We start from the raw sequence: 8,481 nt of genomic DNA, 5'->3' as shown, positions 1-8,481 counted from the left end.
GTGTGGCAGGTACCGGGCGCAGGGGATATTCACCCAGAGGCTCGACTCCACCCGCTCAGGCATGCCGCGAGGCTCCAAGCCGGTTGATGGCATGAGCTCTGGGGGTCCCTCACCTGGCAGTGTCCTCACCTCGGTTGTTTCCTGTCCTCAGATGAGCCATTAGGCACCAACCCAAACACCTCTAAGACCAAGACCCTCCCACAAGCAAGATGGCAGAACTGATTCTTTGCGGAGCCCTGAGAAATCCACTCTGAGGTCTCCAGTTTGCAGTGAACCCCACACCCCAGCTCACACAGCAAAGAGGATGAGCAAGCCCGGAGGTTGAGACAAACGGTTCCCCTTCTCGCTGTGTTGAGGGACCCCCCTCTCCCCCAGTTACCACCTATTTATTGTATCTCTTTCCTAAGCCTGGAGCACTAATGCCAGATTTGTCAGGTCTCCGTTCAGCACCCCCCCCCCCCCAATAAAAGCATCTTTGAGCTTCGTATGTTCCTCCCTGAAGCTTCTTCTGGGCCTGATGGGGGCCCAAGGCAGGGAGGCGGGGAGAGGTGGGACACCGGGCATGAAACAGCAGCAGCCCCACACCATCCCTGGGCCGGACTGTCTGAATTGAGTGAGAATCGCACTGCAAACCCGGAGCCGAGAGAATTTGAGAATTATGGCCCAAGCTCTCCTTACCCTTTCTAAAACAAACTCCAAAATCAGGAAGGCTATGCTCACCATCTTTACCCTTCTGTGTACACTGCTCCCAGTAGATCCCCAGGCACCCAGGAGAGCTGGGGCACCGCACTGCACAGGAGCAAAGGGCACTCGGGCTGACAGCGGTAGGTTCGGGTCACAGTCGTGGGTGATCCAGAGAAGCACGGCAGTGGTTTCAGGCTCTACTTGGCAACTGCCTCTTTTAATGCGACTGCCGCCCCCTCCTGTTGGGTGAGCCAACCTTGAGCTCCCTGCCCCACTTGCCTCTTTAGTGGCAGAGCACAGGGAACATTGGCCTGGAAGGTGAAAGTCCACCAAATGGCTGTTTGAACTATAGCAACTCACTGCCTGGGTCCCTGTTTTCTCAAAGGTTCAGTAAAGAGTGTGGACTGTTTGTTGGTGGCTTCCAATATTTAGTACACATGGTCTTTTTAAATCTCATAGCTGTCTTGGACTCTTCTCCCTACCTAACAGAGGTTATACTTTTATTGATTTAGTTAACAGTAAGTCTACAAAGATGTGCCTATGGGTCAACAGCCTTGGAGGGTTAAGATGTGCCCTTAAGTCTCTCTTTTGTCTGAGCCCCACATTTTACCCTATTTTTAAAATTTCTATACAGATTCCTAGGGCTCCCCATTAGAGATTCTGTTTCAGTGGGCCTGAGGTGGGCCCAGGAATCTGCACTTTTTAAATGTTTATTTATTTTGAGAGAGAGAGAGTGGGGGAAGGGCAGAGAGAAAGGAGGACAGAGGATCTGAAGCAGACTTTGCTGACAGCAGAGAGCCTATTGTGGGTCATGAACCCACAAACCAGGGGATCATGACCTGAGCTAAAGTTGGACACTTATCCAACTGAGCTGCCCAGGTGCTCCAGATTACCCTATTTCCAGAAGGCCTATGTCAGTCCCTCAAGTTCCTGGCCTCCGAAAATCACCTCTTAGCTGGTAACACTGAATAGGGAAGCAAAAGCTTTCCTTCACAAAAGAGAATACAGGGAGTCTGACTGCCAAGGGCCAAAGTTAACCAGAAAGTTAATTTCTTGGAATGGGCAGAGGGAGATATTAAACCATGGCCCTCTGGGGCTTCATAGAGCTGAAGGAATCCTAGATGGAGGGAATGATTTCAGGACCAGGAAAAAAAAAGGTGTTTTAGCACAGGGCTCCCCAGATGTCCCAGCAAAGACTGAGGTGAGGTGAGGGGCTGTTTGGACACCCAAGCACAGGGGGACCGGCACAAGTCTCGCCAGTAGGCAGACCTAGGTGTGAATCCCAGGCCCCCCATGAGAACTTAGGCTTAGAAAGGCAACTTAACCTCTCCAAGCATTATCTTCTATAAAATGGGCATAAAACCTATTTCACAAAATTGTTGTGAAGCTTTCATTGGAATAAATTAGCCAACCTGTATGAAATATCTAGACTCTTGCCTGGCATATCATAGGTGTTCAAACCATGTTCGTTAGGTCAGGTTAATTTGTGACTGGCCTTTTGTGACCTTGGAAGAGGAATCCAGGCATGTTAACTCATGTATCCCTATGTGTTTGCACTTCTTTCCCTCTTCCTTTTAGTGATGTGTCCTTACAAAAGCCCCAACCTTGGGGCACCTGTGTGGCTCAATCGATTGAGAGTCTGACTCTTGATTTTGGCTCAGATCCTGATCTCATGGTTTGTGAGTTCGAGCCCCACATCAGGCTCTGTGCTGACAGTGTGGAGCCTGCTTGGGATTCTCTCTCTCTGCCCCTCCCCCACTCGTGTGTGTGTGTGTGTGTGTGTGTGTGTGTGTGTGTGTGCGCGCGCGCGCGCGCGCACACACACTCTCTTTCTCTCAAAAAAAAAAAAAAAAAAAAAAGTCCCAATGTTGGTTCAGCAAACTAAGGGAGACATGTGATTTCCTACACCCACATTAGGGGGCTGGGGCTCAGTGTCCTGAGAGGCCATGGCCAGAAACCTTCCAAGTAGCTGCCTCCCCACCACCCTCCACAATAGCAATTCCCTGGTGGCCAGAGTCTCAGTCGCTCTGTGGGCGAAAAATGAACAAGCCTTTTATAATTGAAAAAAAAAAAAAAGGAAGACGGTTTCATTGCAGCCTAAGTGAGGAGCACAGCTGCCTGGGACACACAATCTTCCCAAAGAAGAGAGTGCCCCATGAGAAGGAATGTTTAATACAGGGTTATATATAGTTTTTCTGTTACATCAAGAGTTACAAATCATCATGATGAAGCACATTGCAGAAAATCACAAACTTTATCTTAATGCTTTTAGTATGTGCAAGGTTGCAGGCTTCTGAAGTATGGGAACAGAACCTAGGGAGATTTTTACCCTTTAGTTTGACATATTTCAGGCTATTTGCTAACAAAGCAGACATACAATGTGTGCTCAGGGCAGACAGAGCCCATGCTTTGAAGTTTGGTGAAGTCATTCTGACCTTGGTAAAAGTAGAGCTTCCCTGGGAGCCTAGGAGCAGGGCCCCAAACATTGTAAGTTGAAAATTTCCTTTACTACTTCCCCTTTTGATCAATATTCTTTCCTCCGAAAGCATTGATGATCAACCTAATTTCCAGGGTGTCTGGCTGGTCTGCCCTGGGTCCATCAAGTCTCTCGTCGCTAGGTGTGAATATATATGTAGTTTTTACGTACAATTCTTCATGGGGAGGAATCTATTGTAACATAAATAATGGGAAACTTAAAAGTGATATATGTTCTCTATTAGGTCTAAATAATAAGCAAACATACTACATGTGCTTGGCTTAGATTGTTTAGTTTTACAGTTGATATAACAGTTATAACAAAGATATGTGGACAGTAAAAGAATTCCAATAAGTAGAATCTGAAGAAACCAATGTCATGTTGGAACAGACTTAGAAGAAAAAATCCAAAGAATCCTTTACATGCATTTTGATAAAAGGGTAGGAAAATTTATGAGTATTTATGAGGAAAGATAAAGCATGTGCAAGAAGCAAACATAACATATATTCCCACGTTTCTTTGGAGTGGTGACTTAACCTCAGAAGAAGGCAAAATTCAGTCCCTGACATCAGGTTTTCGTAGGGTAAAGAAAAGGGGCTACGGGCATGCTCCGAGAGCTTGTATAACTTGGATGGGGTCTTAGGCTCATTGTCTCCGGTAAGGAACGCAAGGCCTTGCTGGTTCATAGGCTGAAACCATATCAATTGACCTTGAGTCCAGGCTTCTGCAGAGAAAGCTAGTGAGTTTGTTAGTGGGGTCTGAAAGACATAATAGGTGATTAAGGGGAAACAGTTGTCTGAAAAACAAGTTTTAAATTTTTTGTTAGTTTTAACTTCATTAACCCTATGGGGCACAGTTTCAATTCTAGAGTTATGATCATTCCTTAATCTTGAAGAATTACAACAATAACCATTTTGTCCATGTCTTTATTTCTTTTAGGTGAGGTAGGTTTGGGGTAAAGAGCAGTTTTTACGAATCTTAGCTCTAACATGCCTATGTGCTAGGCTAAGCAGAAGTTTTTAATTTAAAGGTCAGAGCAGCAGGGGAAATAGAAGCAACATGAGTCAGACATGCTAAGTTTTTTTTTTTTCCTGTTATAATTTCCCATTGTCAATCCTTCATTCCATTTCTATGGAACCTCTGTGGAGGTCCATCCTCCATAACTGCTTCAAGCCAAATTAGGACGCAGTAGGGTCTTTGCAATGGAAGGAACTGATGTGTGCAGGACTCAATTTTTGGTCCCTTGTGCTAATGGAGGAGAACTATCTGAGAATTTGGATATATTCCCACATAGTTTAGTACTATATGACATCATTAATTTTATCCCCAAGTATATTTTAAAGAAAAGTAGCAGTATAGTTAAACCCATCATTCCCTCTAAAATTGATCTATATCAACAGGTATCCAAGGGAATAAATCAGTAAATCAGCCCCAGCCACCTTGGAAAGGGAAGTGCAGTGGTCAAGGGCTTCTTATAGCCAAGTGGCTTGCTGCCCGATTTTACCTATATGGATTTTTATTTCCCAAGAGGGGCTCATACAGGTGCAGCAAGTGATGTTAGCCATCATATAGACTCTGCCTTAGCAAGCAATCAAGCAATCAATAAGAGGCATTTTTATGGAAACAAAAGAAAAACACAGGTTAATGGTTGGAGCAAATTATAAACCTAGTGTCTGAGTCTCAAGTGCTACCAGTGAGATTTTCAGATGTCAGGCTGGAAGCATCCTCAGACGGAGCGGAAATCGGGCAGCAAAAACTAGATGGGTTTTTCTGAATCGTAATTCAAATGTCTCTGGTGATCCCAGGCACAAAGATAGTCTACACACGAGTTTTGTGGCAATTTCTCTGAAGCTGACCTCAAGTTGTCTAGCATCTGTTTTTAGGGCTTTAGGGCAAAAGGGCAGTTTTAGTTAAGAGAATGGAAGATTGGAGAACTTAGTTTGGAGAGCCATAGCAAGATATTTGAGGAAACCAGAAGAATTTAGGATCTAGTCTAATTTATAAAAAACAGTATTAAAATCTATTATCTATAAATATGTGTTCTTGAAACATACATTCTTCCTATACTCACCCTCATTCTTTTTTAAAAACATTTTTTTAATGTTTATTTATTTTTTAGAGAGAGAGAGAATCCAAAGCAGACTCTAGGCTCTGAGCTGTCAGCACAGAGCCCAATGTGGGGCTTGAACTCTTGAACTGTGAGATCATGATCTGAGCCAAAGTTGGACGCTTAACGGACTGAGCCACCCAGGCGCCTCTAATCACCCTCATTCTTAAAGATAGCCAAACCAAGACTAATTGGTTTGTAAAACAAGTCCAGTCTTAACAAACTTGGCCTAATTATTTGCATATGCTCAACAAGAACAGTAACTGACCATACAGATTCTTTAAAACTTGCTTTACTGGAACTTTTTATAAGGAGTGTCTAGTTTAAACTTTAAATACCCTCTTGAGACCAGAAGCCAATCTAAATACTTGCCATCAAACTTGCCTGTAACCTCTAGATTTGGGTGAATTCCTCTTCTCAAGGTCCCCAAAATATCCTGAGGTTCTTGGACCTGCCAGGAAGTGACATTCTTTCCTTACAAGTAAGGCTGCTGGGAACTCCACAAGGAAGGGTATCAGGCCAACATTTCCAAGGGGGCTCTATTAGCTTCACAAAGTCAACCTTAATTCCTTAAAACTCTCTGGCCATATCTGATTCTATGCATGTCTTTTTCAAATATGACATTCCAGTCAAAGCCTTGATAATATAACCAATGTTTCTAATGGTGTCCTGTTACAAGGAGAACATATTTTTATTGAATTAATGCAAGTAATTATAATTGCCATGAAAGAAAGTATACTGATTGAGAGTTTCTGAATTTCCGAGGGTTCAGGTAGGGAGAAGAGTTAAATGCCTCAATTTCTTCACAAAGGAATATTTTATCATACTTCTGTAGATCATAGATATCTTAAAAGAAAGGTTCCTCAACCTGAAAGAGCAAACATTAGAGACCCAACAATATTTTAAGTAAGAGTCATTAAAAACTATAACCCTCTTTCTCAATCCATTTATCTCCATGTTATCAACTCTTTTTGAATGCAGCTTTTTCTATTCTAGAAATTTTTATTCAGCCTAGTTTTATGATCTTAAAGGTATATCAAATACTTGTATTTCTCAAAAAGTTCCTTTTATGAGTCTCCTTGAAGATGAAACACATTTGGCAAGAGCATCAGAACAATAACTATAAATGACAAAAGACTAAACATGGACATGGTTAAAAATCTGATATGAGAGTTCATTATAATATAGCCAGCAAGGAAATCTGGTTATTTCTGTGACACACAGCATTTCAAGAATCATAATATCAAGCAATGACCTTACAACAGGACATATTAAAACTTTAGGAATTTCATATATTTTCTTTTTTTTTAAGTTTATTTATTTATTTGTGGCGGGGGGGCGGGGAGGGGAGCACAGGGAAGGGGCAGAGAGAGAGGGAGAGAGAGAGAATCCCAAGGAGGCTCAGCGCTGTCAGCACAGAGCCCGACACGGGGCTTCATCTCACAAACCATGAGATCATGACCTGAACCAAAACCAAGAGTCGGACGTTCAGCTGACTGAGCCATCCAGGTGCTCCTCATGTATTTTCTAGAACAGTTATAGCATTTATCCATACCATACAGCCTAAGGCTTATTATTTGTTTCACAATACTTTCTGAGTAACTTAACATACCAAATGAACAAGCTTAATTAGTCAAAAAGACTATTTAGGATTTGAATTTCTGGGAACTTTGTTTAAAAAAAAACTCAGAATGTTTTACAGCTTGTGTCTACATGGGGTCATAGACTGTTACAAAACTTAATATTTAATTACTGTTTAACCAAAGTGGCCATAAGAGATTTTATGGAAGGTTGTATAGCTATCAGCAAAACCTGGCTCCTTTAATATTGAGAAGATTTAGCTTTTTAAAATAACCAAACACCTGATAGAAACAAATATGGAAACCTTGTTTTTCTGGGCAAATAACAAAGAGGAAAAACCTTGTTTATAATTTCTTATCAAGAGCACACCCATAATCCAAGAAATTCTTGTCTTTTTTTTTAACAGAAAGAAAAGCAAATTTTAATTTTATATCAGTGTACTTTAAAAATTCCTTTATTCCTGACCACACATAAATTTTTTTTCAAGGATTCCCATTCCCAAGCTTTCTACAACTTTCTTTCTTATTTCGGTTTTGTCCTAAAATTTCCCTCTCTAAATAACCAGTCTCCTTTCAGGACAAAATTATTTTCTCAGATGCTGCTTCTAGGCTTTCAGTCATCTGAAGAAAGCATCATGTGGCCCAAAGGAGAAAGTACCCCTTCTCTTCGGAGCTGAATGGTTCAGTCTCTCATATTTCTAGCCAGAAAATTTATTCAAGCCTTACGTTAATAATATCAGTATAATGCCAAATTAAAACAACCAACCCATCAACTCCCCCCTCTGGGTTATTCCCACCTAGAGAACATTACCAGCAACCTTTGACAGCTTGAATAAAAGTCAGAATCTTCAACTCAAATTGAGGAGGTCTGGATATCAGAACTCACCACATAGATCTGTCACGTGCTGAGAAGTCAGAGGGGCACAAAGGGCCCATGTTGGTACCGAGCACCAAGTTCTCAATGACACCCCGGATGTTGTCAGGTAAGTTGCTCTGATATCCTGCCGACTATGCCAAGAACTGTCCATGAAAAATGAACAACCTTTTAGAATTACTAAATAAAAAAATAATAAAAAATTTTAAAAAGGAAGAAAGTTTTATTCAAGCCCAAGGGAAGACAGCTGCCCAGAACACACAATCCTCACAAAGAGAGTGTCCCATGAGAAGGAATGTTTAATACAGGGTTATATATGGTTTTTTGTTACATCAAGAGTTACAAATCATCATGATGAAGCACATTGCCGAAAATCACAAACTTTGTCGTCTGCTTTTAGTATGTCAAGGTTGCAGGCTTCGGAGGTATGAGAACAGAACTTAGGGAGGTTTTTATTCTTATCTTTGAAATATTTCTTTTGGGTTATTTACTAATGAAGTAGATGTGCAATGTGTGGTCAGGGTAGAGATAGAGCCCACATTTTGAAGTTTGGTGAAGTCATTCTGACCTTGGTAAAAGTAGAGCTGCCCTGAGAGCCCAGGAGCAGAGCCCACACACATTAAAAGTTGAATATTTCCTTGATCACCTCTTGGGGTTTGTTCACCTCCTCTACCTCCCCACCCACCCACCCACTGCTGCTGGAGAAATAGGACACGAAACTCACTCTCCAGGACTAACCAGGGCCCTCACCGCTTGCGTT

This window comes from Panthera leo, chromosome C1 (genome assembly GCF_018350215.1).
Source record: "Panthera leo isolate Ple1 chromosome C1, P.leo_Ple1_pat1.1, whole genome shotgun sequence".
Taxonomy (NCBI): domain Eukaryota; kingdom Metazoa; phylum Chordata; class Mammalia; order Carnivora; family Felidae; genus Panthera; species Panthera leo.
Note: the sequence above shows the minus strand (reverse complement) of the source record.